Consider the following 18,281-nt stretch of genomic DNA (forward strand, 5'->3'; position numbering starts at 1 on the left):
GGAGAGTGCTAATCCATATTGGGGCAGTCGCGCTCCATCTGTGCACTGTAATGGAGGGATGCCCTCTCTATTTATGCATATTGCAGCAGCTAGGCGGGACAAAGATGGTAACGGGCGCTAGTATGCAGTGATGTTGATGCATATTGGTTCTGCCATGAAGGGAGGTGATGAACCCACTGTGTGGGGGCTCATGGGGATGTGCAGGGGGTTTACACCTGTGGTGTTTCACGCGCTCTCCTTGGAAGGGACATCGCGGGGTCGTGATGGTCCCGTGTGAGTGTATACCCTGGCACGGTGTAGTAAGTCAGGCCGTGGAGGCTCAGTGCCCTGTCGGTGGAGTAAGGTTCGGGGGGCATCAGTGGGCGAGATCTAGTGTCGTCTCACAGAGTGTTGGGTTAGCGCATTCTAAGAAGGGACTGTGAGTGAGTTGGTCACAACCTAGGTGTTAGATCCAGTACGTCTCACTGTGGACGTTTGGCATTGGAACATGTGGCAGGACAGGGACATTCCAGGCCCAGCAAGGGCGCTGTTGGTGAGATGGCACTGGGAGAGTGTGATGTGTCAGGTATTGACAGGGGGGAGGCCTTATCTACTGAGGCTGTTCCACGGAATATTATCATTCAAACCCTCCGTGTGGGTTGACAATCTGTAGATCCAGCGTTGTTTTTTGGACAGTAGGTGCTTCTCGTTGTCTGTAGGGTGGACAGGGATCTGCTCGATGACTGTCCATCTGAGGTCATTGGTGGTATGTCCATGCCTTAAGGAGTGCTCTGTGAGTTTGCTGATAGTCTTCTTGTACCGAACCGCACTTCTGTTTTCAGTGATTCTTGTGCGTACTTTTCTCGTGGTCATCCCCACGTATCGGAGTTGGCATGGGCACTCAATCAAGTACACTAGGTTTGTAGAATTGCAGTTGGTGTGCTTGCGTTGGTGCCATGTTTTGCCCGTTTCCAGACTGAGGGTTTTGGTATGTTATGTTATGTTAAAATAGCTTATATAGTGCTCAGCTGCCTCAGCAAAGGGGCGTCCCGGCGCTTTGTAGCAGATAGATAACTGACTCCGATGAGATTCATCAGGGCATAATTCCAGAAAAGCTTAGTTTAGGGGGAAGAGATGGGTTTTGATTGCCTTTCTGAAGTCCAACAGGCCTTCCAGTTCTCATATGTGGGCTGGTAATGAGTTCCACAATTTTGCTGCTAAGTAGCGGAAGGAGCGTCCTCCCGCTCGGCAGCGCTTAATCCGGGGTACCCTGACCAGATGTTGACCTGCAGAGCGCAATACGCAAGTTGGAACATACGGGGTCAAAAGGTTGCAGAGAATTTTAGGAGTAGCAAGTTTTAAGATTTTGAAAGACAGGCATTGAGTCTTAAACTGAATTCGCTGAGCCATAAGGAGCCATTGAAGCCTCCGGATGGTATCAGAGATGGAGCAGAATCGGGGAAGGCCTACTAAGGCTCTAGCAGTCGCATTTTGGGTGCGCTGCATCCGAGAGATCTCTGCTCGATTGGCTCCCAGCAGCAGGAAACAGGCGTAGTCCAATCGGGAAAGAACCGTGGACTGGACTATCAGCTGCCTTATAGATGAGTCAAAGAACTTTAAAATAGGTCTTAGACCTCGTAGAATGCCAAAGCATGTAGCAGCGACTTTTTTTGTCTGCAAGCAAAAATTAAGGGAGGAATCCAGCCAGACCCCCAAGTTTTTGACTTCTGTTTTGGGTTCTGGGGCTTTACCCAGAGCATTGGGCCACCAGTGATCACCCCATAGGTCTAAGTTTTTTCCAACCAGTAGCACCTCTGTCTTATTTGCATTTAGTTGCAGACAGTTAGATGTCATCCAGTCTGCCACGGCAGTCAGGCCGCTTTTAAACCTGGAGACATTTGGGGCCGATCCTTCCGTTAGGGCAACCACTAGCTGCGTGTCGTCAGCATATAAGACGATGGCGAGGTCCCATTATTTGGCGACAGCAGCTAACGGCTGAACATAAAGATTAAACAATGTGGGGCTCAATGCCGAGCCTTGTGGGACACCCTGCTCAATAGGATGTGCCTGAGATAGGAAAGGAGGGGTGGAAACACGAAATGACCTCTCGGTCAGAAAAGATCTGAACCAGGCAAGGGCCATATCAGTGATACCTGCCTCCTCAAGCCGGTGGAGCAGAATCTTGTGGGAAACAGTGTCAAAGGCGGCACTGAGATCTAACAGGATCAGTGCCGCCGTTTGACCGTGGTCAAGGATAGATCACAGGTGTTCAGTCATGGCCAAGAGAGCGGTCTCGGTACTATGACCAGTGCGGAAACCATGTTGTGTTTCATCCAGAATGTTATTGGAGCTCAGAACGTTGGTAAGTATAGTATTAACACGTGATTCTGCCACCTTCGCTATCCAGGGAAGAAGAGAGATAGGCCTGAAATTTGTAGGCTTCATAGGGTCTACATTAGGTTTTTTAAGGATGGGAGAGACCCACGCCTGTTTCCATTTCACCGGAACAATGGCGGATGAGAAAGAGGCATTAATCAGCTGGTGTAGCGGGCCATACAGGACAGAGAGGATTCTCTGAACTGGGCAGCTTTGAGTGGATCAGCCGGAGAGCTGGACTTAATTTTCACAGTCAATTTGCTAAATTCTTCCCAGGAAATCTCAGGAATAGCCGTCAGATTAGAGGCTAAGGCTGGTCTAATGAAAGGAGATGGACCGGGCATAGTCATGGAAGAAAAAGATTGATAAATAGCCCGTATTTTCTCCACGAAGAAGGAGGCCAATTCTTCACATTGGGATTCTGACGTGGGAATAGGCGCTGGAGATTTTTTGGCACTGAGATCTTTGAGAATTTTGAAGATGACTTTAGCGGGGGTTGGAGCTCAATTTAATCTCAGAAGCATAGTATCATCTCGTGCCCTGCATACAGCTCTATGATATGTTTTAAGTTCGGCTAGATAGTAAGCTTTTTTTCGGGAGCATAGACTTTCCTCCACTTGCGCTCATACCTTTTGCATGTCTTCTTCAGGGAAGTCAAGGTGTCATTATACCAGGGGTTAGAATCCTGTGTGCGACCTTTAATCCAGGTTACGGCACAGAATGAATCATATCTTGTCTCGACAATTACTAAAAGGGTCTAAAGGGTCTGCTCCTAAGTGTGCGTGGAAATCTTCAAGTCGAAACTTGCGCCACGGTCTTTTAAATACCGAACGTTGAGTATTGTTGTGTGAAGATGCAGGTGTGGGAATGGTCATTTCAACTAGGAGATGGTCGGACCAGGCCATAGGAGTAGGGGTAGTCTCTCTGGCCATCTCAATGTTTGTAAATATGGGGTCTAACAGATGACCTCCTTTATGTGTAGGGCTTTTAACTATTTGATGGAGCTGAAATGCGGCTAAATCGGCAAGCATAGTGCGAATAGTCTGTTCCTGGTCCAGATCAAAGTGGAGGTTAAGATCGCCAAAATTGCTAAAATTAGCCGATTCCACGGCAAATGCTCCAACTGCCTCTAAGAGAGCATTGTTAAAACCGGAGGCAGGTCCGGGAGGCCTAAATATTAATTAGGGCTCCCTGTTTTCCGTTTTTACGGATTTTTACATATAAATACAGACAGAAAACAATGGGTTTTCTTTTAAAAGTGGATAAATACAGAAAATGCTCCTTTAAAGGGACTCTCAATGCTGTCTTTGATGAATGATAGGTCAGCAGCTGAGCCTATGGACAGCATGGTTAATTAAAAAACAGGACAAAATGTATTTAAATAACAGCATATGTCAACATACATGTATGGTATAATGCTAGTATTTACCAGTGGATGTATTGTGAAGTGATATTTGACAGCTTAAATAGCTAAAACCCGACAGACATCAAAGTATGAGTGCGCCTCTCAGTTAAATAAATATGGAAATGTACAGTTTTTCAACTTCATTTATAAGCAAAACACAAAATAAATATGGCTAAATACAGACGGAAATGTTGAAAAAATAAATACCATAAAACCGGGAGCTCTAATATTAATAGACCGGAAAGGGTAAAATGAGTGCGCACAGAGATACTAAAGTGAGCACATTCACCCCGCTCCATATTAACTTTATCAAAAAGACAGGAGTAGCTAGACCTGGTGATCACAGCGATACCGCCTCCCCTAGTCGCTCTATTCACCAAAGAAATTGAGTATTCAGGGGGTAGCGCCAGTTTCGGTGCGGCCGTCATATCATCACTCAGCCAAGTCTCAGTCAGAAAGAAAAAATCAGGAGTTTCATCGATGATACGGTCATATATTTCCGCATGGTGTTTAGCTAATGACCTTACATTTAACTGTAGTATTTTTAGCCGATGTTGAGGGAGTATGACACGAGATACGGATAAAGGCATAGGTTTAGAAAGTACAAACGTGCCGCACGGACAACATGACTGGCCACTCAGGGGATGAAGTGGGGGAATGCTACAATGGTGAGATGGAGGTCGCAGATTTAATAAAACCTCTCTGGAGTAAAGATAGCTACCTGGCAGATTTTGGCCAGCGTTTCTGGCGAGAGGCGACGTACTGGCGCGGACGGGCGCAGACGGGCTTATATTGGATATAAATAGTTGACAGGGGGCGTGTAGGCACTAGAGCGTCGACCAAAATGGCGCGCTCCCGGAAGTGAGTGGTTCCGGTCTTTGCTCTTGTCTATGCCCTCCACATCAATCAGCCACAGGGCTGCGGTGCACCGGGGCCCAAGAGTGTATAATAAGTCAGGTAGGTGTTCAGGGTTATTCACGCTATTTTTAAAACAATGACGAAATAAAATAGATCTTCCCTCCACCTACTGAACCTGAAGCCAAAATGTAGGAAATCGCCTTAACGATGTTTCCCCGTGTCAGCAGGATCGAAGAACTGAGTCGTGAGATGGCAAATGCTGCAATCGCCACAGGGGTAGTGACCTGTGACTTTGGGGAGGTTCCATACTAAATGTAGTGTAGAGTTGGTGGTGGTTTCAGTGGTTCTAGGCCGTGTAGAGGTGAGTCGATCCCGTAGGCTGTTCGATTTTTTGTAGGCAAAGAGGGACAGGTCCCAGTCTCGTTTGCCCGTGTTGATGATTCTCCAGTTTTTCTTGATGATTTTAGCCACTGAATTGGAGATAGGGTTGTACATAGTGACACAGGTCAATGGTGTTATTGTTTCTTGACGGGTCAGTGTTTCCAGGAGGGCATCTCTATTTGTTTTTTTTGCCCGTTTCTTGGTCCTGTCGATGATCCTTCTTGGATAGCCTCGTTGTTGTAGTCTGTGGGAAGGGTCTGTGGCCTGTGTGTTGTCGTCCTCCTTATTGCTGCAATTGCGCCTTATGGGTAGATATTAGCCATAGGGCAGGTTCTCCCTTAGTGGTCGTGGGTGGAAACTTTCAAAGGCCAGTAGTGAATTTCTTGCCGTGGGTTTGTAGTACGTGGTGGTTGATAGTTTGCCTAGCTGTTCTCTCTCTAAATTGGTTACATGTACTTTAGGTACACTCCAGATTGGTTACTGGGTTACCCTTATGAGTCCCTAGTATATGGTACCTTAGGTACCAAGGGCATAGGTACCCCAGAGGCCTACCAGGGGCTGAAGCATGTGTTTTGCCACCCCTGGGAAGCCTTCAATAATGGCACCACAGGTCTGCACTTGCAGCCTGGGTAAGGTGGTGTAAACACCCCTTACTTAGATATAGTATACCTATATCAATATTACATCCGCAGACTTTTTACTTGCATTCATCTTGTAAATATTATGGAATGATTTTTCAAATTACAAATTTTTTAAATTGTTAATTATGAAAGTCAATTCGGATATAATTTACTAGGCATGTTTTATATATATATTTTTTGGAATGATGTGTTCGTTTATTGGGATTCTCCCAATATGTGCCATGACAAGTATGTCTTCTATGTTGTTTTCTTTTTCACGCTGCTGTCCAATCAAATGTCTTAAAATTTTAGCACTTGCACTTTAAATTTTGCCCACGCTCTCCATGGCGTCATGTGACCAAGGCCTCTGTGCAGGCCGAAACGTTATGCTGGCGAAGGTGCTATTAAATTAACCAACTCACCTGATTTCTGTGTCTTCGTGTTCTTTGCTGTGTTGGTGTTCCAGTGATTGCGGACCTGGCTGATAGTTTGGAACTTTGAACATGTATATATATATATAGAAATTTTCTGGGACACAAATCTTGTGCGTACTATAGTCATAACAAATTGATATGTGACTTGGTGCAATGGTGCCTCAACAACAACTATTTTCTATTTGGAAAGGATATTTGGAGACAAATACGTGGTGTTGCCATGGGATCCTGCTTCTCCCCCAGCTACGCGTGCTTGCACGTCGGGCTGTGGGAGGAGCAGGACCTGACTGGTATTCCTGGCTTTGAACGCATCAAGTATTGGATGCGTTTCATTGATGATATTTTTTGCATATGGGAGGGTGATGTAAATAGTGCTCAAGTTTTTGTTAACGCACTTAACACCAATCTTTTCAATTTATTTTTTACATCCAACATCAGTCCTACATCTGCTGAATTTCTTGATGTTCACATCAATATTAATGGTGGCTTGATTGGCACATCTTTACATAGGAAACCCACTGCTGGCAATAGTATATCACATGCCAGCAGTGGTCATCCCAAGCATGTCATAACAAGCATTCCTCTTGGTGAATTGCTGCGTTTAAAAAGAATCTGCAACACACAAGAAAAGTTTGAGGAAGGAGCTATTATGATGGTGGCTAGACTCCAGGCAAGGGGATATAGCAAAAGCTGTTTATCCATTGCATTACAGAAGAGTAGGGCAAGATCAAGAGGTTCTTTACTGACACCCAAACCTCCTGACAGCGACACTAATGCAGACACAACTCGACTAATAACCACTTACAGTAGACAGCACCGCAAAATTAAATCCATAATCAACAAACACTGGGCAGTCTTGAAAACAGATGGCGTTTTACGTGATTTGACCCCAGACAGACCAGTGATTACATTCAGGCGAGCATACAGTATGCACAGCAAGCTGGTTAAATCCAGCCCTGAACTACCTGGAGTCCATCATTGGTTTGGAGGCAAAGGCTTCCACAAATGTGCCTCATGTCGAGCATGTAAATTTGTTCACAATAGGGGGTTGCCATGTGCACACCTGTTTTATCCAATATCCTGATTTCATAAAACAAAAGTGTTTTTGTTGTAATGTTTTACACGAGGCATTCAGGCAGGCCACGTGACCGAGGCTGCACGCTTAAGGACAAACAAGGTTTAAAATTATGAAATCAGGATATTGGATAAAACAGGTGTGCACATGGCAACCCCCTATTGTGAACATTGTATTGACTGCCTTACAGCCATGGAGCACCCGTGGATTACATTTACATAGAAAAACAGAGACGAAACTGGAGAGAGCCACATGTGCGACGACAAGAACATTGAATCATTTTTTAAACGGAGATGTTCACAATGTTATTAAAAGCGGCAATGGATTTGCGCCGATTAAGTGCTTTTAAAATGCATCACTAGTACTGTATGTTTCAAAGCTTCGCAGGGAGAATGTTATAAACAATCAGTGAAACTAACGTAGAGGCAACAACAAGGGTGGGCGGGGCATAGTAGACTGTAGCACTGCGAAGCAGGGAAGAGAGGGGTCGAATGAGTCTCTCGTAAAGTGTTTGATGGGATTTGTAGGCTAGTACGTCACTTAGGTAAATCGGTCAGGAAATCGGCGGGAATAGATGGGAGGAGTCAGCCGTGTACTTATGGGACAGGAGTAGTAGCGAGAAAAGGATTTGTTAATGGCGCGTGTGAGAAGCAGAGACGCTAATGAGGAGTAAATGAGGCAGCTTTGATTAAGGTATGGAGTACTCCATCATAGGGAAGATATGGGATTAACAGTAAATAACGAAAGATGGTAGAGGGAAGGGTTACGAAAAGTGGTATAAAGGGAGGATTAACATTGTTGTGGGAGGTGTATCAGTGCACGAGTTTTGCGCAAACAGCGCGCTTAGAGGGAAAACGTTAGTTTCAAGTAATAACAGAATATTGAATTGTTGAGTTTTGAAATGTAGGCATGAGATGCTGATTTGCAATTGCATTAACGTGTAAATCATACTAAAGTGAATATTTTACTGTTTTTAGTGAACCCCTGAAGAAAGGCTACCTATAGCCTGAAATGCATTGGGTCTATGGCATCCACTATCATTGATGATTTTTGTATACAACATGTTTCGGAAAAAGGCCTGGATGGGCATATCTGACTCAGATGAAGTTTCAGTATACAGACACCGCCTCACATGTGGCAGTAGTTAAAAGTGAAGAAAAGTCAAAAATGTGGATAAACTGTTTGGAATCAACGGAATAAAGATATGAAGCACAGATAAATTGTGGAATACATGGTGAATTTTTTCACACAGAACGCTGTGCGTCCGGATGAAGTGGAACGCTTCTTTTGTTTTTGTTGAGCATGTAAATTTGGGCAGAACATCACCCATTACCGCACTCCCTTCTCTGACACTGAAATCCCAATTCATGGAAATTACAACTGTCGAACTGAATTTGCGGTGTATGTTTTGTCGTGCACCTGCGGACTGCGCTATGTGGACAGTACCGGTGCCCAGGTGGATGTCAGAATACTGCAGCACTTACGTGCTATTGTAAATCACGATAGTGCTTATCCGGTGGCGCGTCATTTCAACAGCAGACATAACAGGGATCTGTCATGTCTTACATATTATGTCATTGACGCTGTTGCCCCACTTAGACGAGGTGGTGACCGTGATAAACTATTACGCCGACTGGAAACTCGGTATATTATTAAGCTCGACAGCAAACAACCTAACGGGCTGAACGCGACCGAGGATATGTACAACTTTTTGCAGTAAGGTCGATCCAGCGCTCTTCCTTCAGAATGAGAATATGTAACACAAGATAGTTTTCTGCTGCTACACTATCAAAGATAGAGTGCCAACAAATATCAAACGTTTTTGATCACTATGTAACCCAAAATAGTGCACCGTTTTTAGGTGATCTGCAGTCCCATTTTTGTTTCTGAACTGGCTGTTCAGGTTTTTCTGAACAAGGCAGTCTTTTAAATAATCACTGGTTTAAAAGAAATTTCTTTAGGTGGTTCATTTACACTGTGAATATAGTTGAGCACTTTTTTTCACTTTTTGTACATAATTAATTTTTGTAAATAGTCCTTAAATATTTATGCCATATAAAGTTTGCGTTACATAAATTTTAAATAAATATACAGGACTGTAGCTCAACAGCATAGTTATACACTGAGGTGCATCTTGGTGATGTCTTTTCCCTTTTCATTCACAAGTTTTGCCTAGCTACGTATCAATTTTCAACGGTACTATGATCAAATCTAACATTAAAACCTGCATGTAATGCCTCATATACTTTGGTATTGTTCTATTTTCGATTTCAACTGATTTAGTTGTGAATTGTGCATTCAAGCATATTATTCATTTAATCGGTATATGGTCAATCTTTTATGCATTCATGCAGTTATGATATACAAAGTTTTCTGTCAAGTATTTGTACAGCAATATACAGAATTTTGCAAGTATGGCTGTGTAATTTAATGAAATGAACACAAGGCGTATATATTTGCTATCTGGTTTTAAATTGTTTTATACAACTGCAGTTGACAATATCAAATGTGTACTGTGGCTTTAAATTGCTCATTACAGACTATAGGCTGAACCTTGTGATGCACGTGTGGTAGGTGTGGCCCATAGGTGGGGTCAGAACTGCAAATATAAAAGAAAACTCCAAACAAGTAATGTGGTGTGTGAACAAGAGTACGCTAGTACTCGAAACGTTACATTTTTGAAAGGCGTGTGAATTAAATACAACTTGCCTGGATATCGTGGGGTCTGCCTCTTCTTTCGCCGCCGGTGTGTGCAGGTTTGAAGATTACGTGATATATATATATATATATATATATATTCCAGCAGCCTCCCCACACGAGAGAGGAAATGAGTCGCAACCTCTGTCCGGTTTTAAAAATGTATTTATTTTTCTTTTCAAAAGCGGCATTTTCTTGTTTGGCTCTAATGCATTTCGCTCACCACTGTGAGCTTCGTCAGAGAGGAGGCGCCGCAGGTTCAGGTTGTAACAGCTCACCCACACGACCATCAGTGTACCGGTGCTTCCGTTTTTTAACCCCTTGTTGGGTACCGCATTTCAGCTGTTCTTTACAGTGCTGCATGTTGGGTCATGTAGTTCGCTATGTATACATATATATATATACACCTTTAAGCCACTCCTATGGTAGGCCTCGAAAATCCTGAAGGCAGAGTGCTTGGTTTTGTGTGAGAGGGTGCCCTAGCATGAGCTGAGCCCCTCTGCAGCTTTCGGAAACCCTTCCTTATAGCTGTTCTATGATACAGCCATACTATATACTCTTAAGTGCATTATAACCTCGCAGTAAATGCTAACTTTGGTTTGGCTGCATCAAAACATGTTGTGTTTGGTGTCAAACACTTTGGAATCCTACCCCAACCCCCACCAGTTCTGGCGTCAGGGGTAGAATTCCACCCTTCTAGAGGGAAAAGACATGTACACACTGGTATACCCGGTAAATGTTTAAAAGAGCCTCAGCATCACAAAATGGATCCTGCTGCCACAGACACGAGTCGGACCTCCTGCTGCTGGATGAAACTCCGGCAGGGGAGGCTTTAACACTAGGTTTCCTGTCCAGGGAGGTGCCAGCACCTCCCCAGACAGGCTTTAGTGTATTGGGGCAGGGTGGGTTGCATTCAGTGAATGCTTTTCAGACACTGCCTGGGGCACACAAGGTGGCCCATGCATTTCCCAGTTCAAACCGGTTGCTGGGGCACTCAGCCCCAGCTCTGGCGTGAAACTGGACAAAGGGGAAGGGGTATAACCACCCCCTCCCAGGGTCATCCCATGGGTGGGATCCCAGAGTTAGTCCAACCCCTAAACTTAGTATAAGTATAGGAACCCAGTCACTGAGACTTTAGATTACCCTGGACGAAACTCTGAAACATAAATCTTTGACCTTCGACATTCCATATCGACTGGAAGATGGAAGAAATCTCCCTTGGGGTCAAGGAGGGACTCCCCTGTTGAAACAGTCACCAAAGAAGCATCTTGCCAGTCTGCATTTTCAAGACTCCTCACGGATCCCGAAGAATCTGCGACACAGGACACAGACTTCCAGACATTGCCGAGGCTGACACGAGTCCCCAGCAAAGCTGAGACCTGTAGCTATCACAAGAGACATGGGACCGGAACTCCTGGACATCCTGCACATTTGCTAATACATCTACTTCCCGAGCTTTCCTGAAGTTGTGCATTGGGCTACTTGTAGTCCAAGCCCTGAGCACCTTTTACCTCGAAGATTGTGGGCCTACACTCTACGAATGTTCCGTGGGCCCGCTTTCAGCATTTCCGCTCAAGGTGCCTTTATGATCCCTAGTCCGTTGGCTAGTGGGTCCCCCTGAAGTAATCTACTTTGTGCCTATGGCTTCCCTGGTTGCCCCAGATGTGCCCTGACTCCCCTCCGAAGGGTGAGTTCCTCAGATCTTGCTGGTCTGAACCGAAGCCAATCACGTCATCTCGTCATCTTGCGTGGGTGCTGTTGCCAAGGCTTGTTAGGTCCAATCCAGATTTGTTGTTTGTTTCTTTACTCCTGGGTGGAGTAAACCGGAACAATGAAATTCTGACATTTCAACTTCACTTATAATTGGTGATCATAACTAGCTCACTCTCAATAACTCACTCGCTAACTCTCTCACTCTCACTAACTAAATCTCACTCTCTCTCACTAACTCAATAGCTCTCTCTCACTAACTAACTCACTCGCTAACTCTCTCACTCTCACTAACTAAATCTCACTCTCTCTCACTAACTCAATAACTCTCTCTCACTAAGTCACTCGCTAACTCTCTCACTCTCACTAACTAACTCTCTCACTAATTAACTCACTAAATCTATCACTCTCACTAGCTAACTAACTAACCTTCACTCTCCTGTTATTTATACCCACCCCTTTAACAATAAACACCATAAAAAGCAACGATTAGAACAGGCAGATACAAGTTGACAGCATTCAAACATGAAAAAACCCACAAATCATTACTTCTAATTATTAGTTTTTATCATCGTCATTTTGTATCATAACTAAACTAACAAAAATGCTTCTCACACTTCTTTATTATAAAATTTCAGCCTACTGCAGACTTCTGCACAACACAGCTTAAAAACAAACACAAACTCAGGGGCATATTACCAACAACTAGCGATAATTATTGCTATGTTGGCTTAGCGGCAATAATTTTATCGCCATGTAGCGACGACTTTTATCGCTTAGGAGCCTTGATATTATCAAGGTTTATCTCCTAAGCGATAAAAATCGGCGGAAATGCATGAATATTGCTGAAAAGTCAGCGATATTCATGCATTACTGAGCAAATGCTCTTAGCCATGCTATCCACCTCCTATTGGATAACATGGCTAAGAACTGCTCAGGGCAGGTGTTAGCTTTTGGAGATATTCACGCTTAGCGCAAATATCTCCAAAACTTGCTAATAGGAGATAGCGATGTTAGCGACTGTTTCCAGTCGCTAACATCTTGGCACGCACACTTTGCATGTCATTAGTGATAAATTTCTCTGACATGCAAAGCGGGGCCCAAGATGGTCGCTATCTCCTACTAGCTGTCGCTAACTGGTGTTAGCGACAGCTAGGTAATAGGGAGAACATTTTATCTCCGCTTTCTTGGCTTTTAAAGCCAAAAAAACGGAGATAAATCCCTTGATAATATGCCCCTCAATATCTCTGCCTTAACACTTATTAGTTCCCAAAGGCAAGACCTATTGGCTATGCCAATGCTTGTTTTGTGTATTTCAGCAGGATTACTTCTGGTGGGACTTCTAGTGTCACTTTTTGTCACTATTAAATTAGCTTCACACATTCCCTTTATTGCTGGATTTTGAGACTCTTCACAGCCTGGATCCAGAGCACAAGTCTCCATGGGGCTGCTGCAGGAGCCTAGCTGGCACTGGAGGGGGTGTGGCCAGCCACAGTCATTTGCATACCCAGCAGCCTCTGCGCCAAACACCCGATTAATCAGTACAGGCGACACAGGCCTCTGTTTAATAGGAGAAGGAGCCCCTGTAGGTGTGCACTCACAGGTATTCATGAGAGTGACTGACACGTCACCGCTGTAAAGTCACCCTACTAGTAGGAAGTGATATTTTGTATCGTGGTTGCGCGAAGAGATCAAATGTTTACTCCAAATTGTTGCGTTAAAACACTCCGCGGGTCACGCGCACTCCGAGGGGCCGTGAGAAGCGGAAATCGCACCAATTTTTAGAGGGTTTCTGTACAAGAAACTCCGTGATTGGTTGAAATGTGAGCTTCATGTGAGGAGAGGAGGCTCCGGCTGCTTCCATCGGAAGACGTCACAGGGTCATGTGACGCAGAACGAGGCGCCTTGCGTAAACGTGCGCCTGCGGGAGGTGCAACGCTCCCTCCTGTCGCTAGAGGTCAGGAGGCTCGAGAGAGAGAAAGGGTCATCGCGTCACCAGCAATCTACATACCCACAATCCTGTGCGTGCCTCATAATGCTGCTTTAGTTTCATCCTAAATGCAGGGCTCTTTGTGGCATTGAAAACGATAACAGACATTTAAGAACGAGGGGCAGAGTATCAGTCCGTTAGTAGGAAGGCACGAATCGTAGTTATGCACACTACTTTTCTAAGGGAAATTTCGCCTAATTAGCGTTTCGTGCTCAAACTAATGATGTTACAAGAAAAACAAGCATTTGCAATGCAATTGGTATGACTTTTGGGACCTTCTGAGTACCTCCTCAGGCAGGCACAGTCTCCATTACTTTTCATTTTGGCAATGGATTCCCTTGTTAGACATTTCCAGGAACGCTACCTTTACAGGGGGCTCCAGTTTACACTGGACCGCTATTGGTGTCACTATACGCAGATGACGTTATAGTGTATGTAAGGGACCCTCAAAATAACTTGGCTCCTTTGATCAGAGAGATCATTCGATTTGGTGGCTACTTTGGCCTGTGTATCAATTGGCATAAATAGGTCATATTTCCTCTCATCTCGGCCACGGTCAGTTGGGAGTGCAAATATCCATTGCCTAGTGCTCTGAGTCGGTCAAATATCTGGGGATCAACATACAATTACTTACTGACAAACTTCTATTGTTGAACTATAAAACGGTGATTAGCAACTCAGAGCAGCAGGTGGAGAGATGGCTTCGCCTTCCACTTTCCTTAGCGGGGAGAATAGCATTGAATAAAAATGGTGGTCTTGCCCAAATTCTTATACCTATTTAACAATCTTCCTATCCCGCTGCCGAACCGTTTCTTCAAATCGATTAACATGTACCTTATACGGCTAGCCTGGAAGGCAGGTGTCCAAGAGTCCGCTGGGAGGTCACGACCATGCCATACCCTAGGGGAGGCTTTGAAGTCCCTAACTTTCAGTTACACTACTTAATTGCTCAATGCAATTATACCTATTCCTGGTATCACCCAGATGCCAGAATCCCCGACTTAAGGCCTGAAGCTGATTTGGTACTGCACTGACAGACACATGGAGCACGATATTGCCACTGGGTTATCCCCGCGACCCTTTAGACATTCAAACGGTCTCTACCACCAGCTGGGCATGGCTAAAGCTGCTTAGGTTGCTGGGATCTCTGGCTGTGTATTCCCCAAGCATACCTCTTCCGAATCCACGCTGGATACTGATAACTGGAGATCTTCACAGTATCTGACGGGCAACATTTTTTAGACGCCTCATTTATGGACAAATTCGCACTCACCCACATGCGGGCGGCCATAAGAGCTAAGATTCCTGGCTTTCCAGTTGAACCGGATGCATTCTCACCTCTGTCCCTTGCCATTGAAAGCAACACGGGAGAACAGTTAGTTTCTAAACTGTATAGGGCCTGTGTGAAAACAATCCCAGTTCATGACAACAAGATACGGGCAGTGTGGGAGGCTGATCTGGGTCACCCCTGGGTCACCCTATAACAGATGAGCAGTGGGCTGCATGCTGTATGCAAACTAAGGAGGTGTCATTGAACAGCTGACACAAGCTTATCCATTTCAATTTACGCTGCATTTACATCACACCTGAGATGTCCCACAAAATAGCCCCAGACGGGCCCCACTGTTGTCTTAAATGCAAGGCCCCACATGCTGACTTTGCACACCTGGCTTGGACTGGTCCCACAATCAGTAGATTCTGGACCAACGTCTTTCATACCCTGGGTGACGTAGTTGGTTTTGAAATAGATCCTACACCGGCCATAGCTTTATTGGGATATGTAAATAACATACCAAAATTGGTCTAGAAGTTCACTGCATTTGGGGTTGCTGCTAGCGTAAAGGGAGATTGCACTCAAATGGGGGCAAAAAGCAGTTCCGAGGTGCAAGGATTGGCTACACAGTCTAATACACTGCAACATATACTACGATCTCTATGCTTCCACGTTGCACAGTTCATTTCGTCCTCAGGATATTTGGGGCCCATTTAAACGATACACGGTGGCGCTCCAATCACAACCTGAGATGCGGCCAAATAGCGGAATAGTGCCTGCTGGCATTGGCTGATTTTGAAACACTGATCTCTGAATTCGTAACTTGGACATTTCAATAGGGTGATCGCAGATTTCATGTGATGGGGGCTGGCTGTGGTTCCTAAATGTGCTGGTAAGAGGGTGAATTGTAGAGTTAATGTATGGTGACACAGTAATAATGCTGTACCCAAAGGTGAGCATACAGCTGGAACCATTGCGCATTTGAAATGTATACGTAAACGGTGTAAGGCCGTATTTATATCTACTGTGAGCTGGTAATGACGATGTGATAAATGTAAAACTGGTAAATAAAGTTTTTTATTACAAAAAGTCCATTTGTAACTGAATAAAGTTGGTGCCTGTTTGTTCATTTTCACCATCAAGAGATCTATGGCGTGAAGACCCTAATTTGTTGTGGTTGTCAGGAACTGTTTGTGGTCCATTATCCAATATATGGTGTCCCAAGTGTGCCAGTCGGCTCATCATTTGATAGGTACCCCACCTAGATGGACAGCTAACGTTCAAGGCAAAAGAAATCCTAGGCTATATCTGCAAGAATGTTTGAGCTGGCTACTCCCAGGCAACTGATGTACTAGCAGCAATAAATTGGCCATCCTTAGAAGATTACCACACTGGACCCTTTTTGTGGCCATGCACCGGTAAATAAATGAGCCTGCTAACAGCTCTCAGCCATTCATCATTTTCAATTACATCTGATAGACTGGTGAGACATTGGGTGGTAAGGGCGTTTACATCAGAGTAGGGGTCTAAGATTGGAAGTGAGTTCAAAGCTGTGCTGCACAAAATTTCAACATCGATGTTTTTGATGTTACTGAACAAGGTAGTAGTTCCTTTAGGTTGGCCAAGAGTAACAGAATGAGAAAGGTGCAGGGAGAAGGGGATGAGGAAGTGGTCAGACCAAACTACTGGTATAGGATCAACAGCTGTTAGTATATCTATTTTGGAGAAAACAAGGTCAAGAATGGTGCCCTTAAAGTGGGTCTGTTTTGTTGAACAAGATCATTTCCTAAGAGAAAAGTGGCAAGCCTGTTAGACCTGGCACCATTGGCGTGGGTCTCCCTTCCATTTTGCTGTTGCCACATGTGTTTTTGCTGGTGTTAGATGCTGTGGGCACAGTGCCACAGTGCAAGTGTTCCCTATTGTAAATTACTGTTTTAATCAGTGGTTCCATGTTTGGCTATTTGGTTTACTTGTCAGACCCTAGTCTAGTGCACTGAGTGTGCCCAGGGCGTGTAAATCCAAATGCTGCTGGTGGTCTAAAACAATTCAAAAAGAGGGGTGGTGATGGACAGAGTATCTGAATTAAGCAGAACACTCATACCCAGTCAAAAGATCAGGGCTTGATCCATCCCCGTTTTTTAGCTCACTGCACCATCCCAGTTCAGAACCTGGCTACATGCAAATTAGTCTGGCCCTGGCCCAGTGCATCATGGGAACAGGGCAGACCAAACTACCAAGCCAATTCTTTACTGGAAAGGAAACAAGCTTCCGGGAACCGGTTTCTGGCATTGCAGCCGTCTTTGGCCCGGCTTGCTTGAATCCTGATGGTGCAGTGAGCAAGGGACTCACATCTGAGTATACCCTTCCACACTTCTGGTGGCTAAAACGATTCAAAAAGAGGGGTGGTGATGGACAGAGTATCTGAATTAAGTAGAACACTCCTACCCAGTCAAAAGATCAGGGCTTGATCCATCAGATGTAGATGTAGATGTATTGTTTACCGCTGTGTGCGTTTCCTGCAGGAAGGCCACATCTATGTGTAATCTATCGAAATAAGCAAACATTTGTCTAATTTTCTTCGGATTACCCAAGCCTCTGACATTCCATGTTATGAATTTTAGAGTGTCAGGTCGTGCTAGACCATTAATTATGGGTGCTGCCATGGCATTGCGTGACTTATTCTTCTACATAGCACGTTCACAGTTCGTGTCATCATTAGTATGCGTACATAACGTCTAGTGATGAGTACATTTGTGGTAATAGTACAGTTGCAAAATAGAGAGGTCGCAATGCTTCTCAGCCACAGTGAAACTATAGGAACAATCCCTTGCACCCCTTCCCTCCCCCCACCCACTTTAGCACCCAAACTTTGCCAAAGCCATCCCCTTGCAACAACCAATTTAAAAATAGAACTTGATCTGGGGTACACCCGCTTGGGGGTGTCGCCAGGTGCACACATCTCCATCCACATGGTGAATGTGGACAGGTGCTTTTGTCGTTTTTAATGATCACAATAACCCTTCTTCCATCTCCCACTCCCCGCCGCAGTCTTACAATAGTCTCGTACTCCACTGCCACATTTGACATATCCGCAGTTCGGAGCACGTGGCTGCCAGGGTACTCACTGCGCAGGACAACAGTTTGTGTCCAGTCTGCCAGTTGCAGTTTCTTACACGATGCATTCATGGCCTCATCTGTCGGTCTATATGCAAAAAAGAAAACTTCTTCGAGTAGTATATTCGCTTCATCTGTGCCCCTCCATTAACATGAGCAGTCGAGATCTCTGGAAATCGTCTTTTGCAGGATATTGTGGTGAAACTTGAGATCTGCAATCCAACAGGTCCTCAGTCGTTATCGCTTGTCCGGTCCTCTCGGCCTTGTGTCTTTCTCCGCTTACTAAATTTCTTGATATATTCTTGAGCTGCTTGCACTGTCGGTAGTATCACAGGTTTTTCCGCATTAGTTATTTTGAGTTTTGCAGGA

Source organism: Lissotriton helveticus, assembly GCF_964261635.1.
Source record: "Lissotriton helveticus chromosome 1_1 unlocalized genomic scaffold, aLisHel1.1 SUPER_1_unloc_69, whole genome shotgun sequence".
NCBI classification, from domain to species: Eukaryota; Metazoa; Chordata; class Amphibia; order Caudata; family Salamandridae; genus Lissotriton; species Lissotriton helveticus.